The following is a 2,120-nucleotide window of genomic DNA, read 5'->3' on the forward strand; positions in this document are numbered from 1 at the left end:
GGGCTTCAAATATAATTATAAGTTTTCTCTTTTTACCCCTTGTAAAAATTCAAAAATTGGGTCTACAAGAAAATGCGAGTGTAAAAAATGAAGATTGTGAATTTTCTCCTTCACTTTGCTGCTATTCCTGTGAAACACCTAAAGGGTTAAAACGCTGACTGAATGTCATTTTGAATACTTTGGGGGGGGGGGTGCAGTTTTTATAATGGGGTCATTTGTGGGGTATTTCTAAGATGAAGACCCTTCAAATCCACTTCAAACCTGAACTGGTCCCTGAAAAATAGTGAGTTTGAAAATTTTGTGAAAAATTGGAAAATTGCTGCTGAACTTTGAAGCCCTCTGATGTCTTCCAAAAGTAAAAACTCATCAATTTTATGATGCAAACATAAAGTAGACCTATTGTATATGTCAATAAAAAAAAAATATTTGGAATATCCATTTTCCTTACAAGCAGAGAGCTTCAAAGTTAAAAAAAATGCTAAATTATCACATTTTTCATCAAATTTTGGGATTTTTCACCAAGAAAGGATGCAAGTTACCACAAATTTTTACCTCTATGTTTAAGTAGAATATATCATGAAAAAACTGTCTCGGAATCTGAATGATAACTAAAAGCATTCCAGAGTTATTAATGTTTAAAGTGACAGTGGTCAGATGTTCAAAAAATGGCCGGGTCCTAAGGTGTAAAATGGCTGGGTCCTTAAGGGGTTAATAAAATGTGTGTATGTTTTTAACTTTTTTGTCTTTTTTTTTAATGTATTTTTTAGGTAGTACTACTACTCCCAGTATGAAACAGTGTTCCATGATGGTGATAGTACCTGTACTAATAGACAGATCGCATCGGGTGTCACTTCTGACACCCATTGCCATCCTCCTCTATAATGTATAGAAGCGGGCGGCACTGCTGCTCTTCTCTGGTCTCCTGCACTGTATTCTGCACATCACAGATTCATATTTCCCGCAGAGAGCTGTGATTGGCCGGCTGGTTCCAGCCAATCACAAGTCTCATCGGCATATATGAATAGGTGTGTTTGTGTGTGTGTGTGTGTGTGTGTGTGTATGTATATATATAATATATATATATATATATATATATATATATATATATATGGCATATGCTACAGTGCAGGGGACCGATACAGGACGATCGCAGCGGGTGTCAGGAGTGTGATCTGTCCTTAACTGCAGGTACTACAACTCCCGACATGGAGCACACTCTGCTCGATGCTGGGAGCTGTAGTACCTGAATTAAAAGATCGCAGCGAGTGTAACTTCTGACACCAGCTGCGATCTTCCTATATAATGTATAGATGCAGGTAGCACGGCTGCACTTCTCTGGTCCCCTGCACTATAGTATATGCCGTATATATACCTATTTGTATATGCCGCTGAGAGATGTGATTGGCTAGAACCATGCGACCAATCACAGCTCTCTGCTGGAAATATGAATCGCAGAATACAGTGCAGGGGAGCGGAGAAGAGCGGCCGCCCGCTTCTATACATTTTAGAGGAGGATCGCTGCGGGTGTCAGAAGTGACACCCGGGATGATCTGTCTATTAGTACAGGTACTACTCATCATGGAACAGTCTGTCCCATGCTGGGAGTTGTAGTACTACCTAAAAAATGTAAAAGATTAAGAAAAAAAAAGTTACACACTTTATTGAACACATTATTAAAATACATTACTAATAGAAAGTTTAACAAAATTTAGTTCCCTGCCTGCCCACATAAATTGATCCCTGTTTAAAAATGTTTAAAAAAAATTGTTAAAAAAAATATTAATTTCGTTAAATACAATTTTTTTCCATCCCTACTCCTATTTTTTTTTATTTCTTTTTAAATGGTACCCTACGAAATTGTATTAAAAAAAAGGTATCTCCATCCCTTTTTTGGATGGCTAAAGTCCATAAAAGAATAAAAACCGCCTGCAAAATCGCCAAAGTTAACCCACATGTCTTCTTTTCTTAGCATTTTTCTCCCATAGAAGTCTATGGGAGTAAAAAAAATGCCATGATTTCAGTGAAAGAAAAACGCCATAGGCTCAACATGCTGCGATTTAGAAAAAGTGCCAAGGAGCTTAATAAAGCCAAAAGGATTAAAAAAAAAAAGAAAACGCCAA

Source organism: Hyla sarda, chromosome 1, assembly GCF_029499605.1.
Source record: "Hyla sarda isolate aHylSar1 chromosome 1, aHylSar1.hap1, whole genome shotgun sequence".
NCBI classification, from domain to species: Eukaryota; Metazoa; Chordata; class Amphibia; order Anura; family Hylidae; genus Hyla; species Hyla sarda.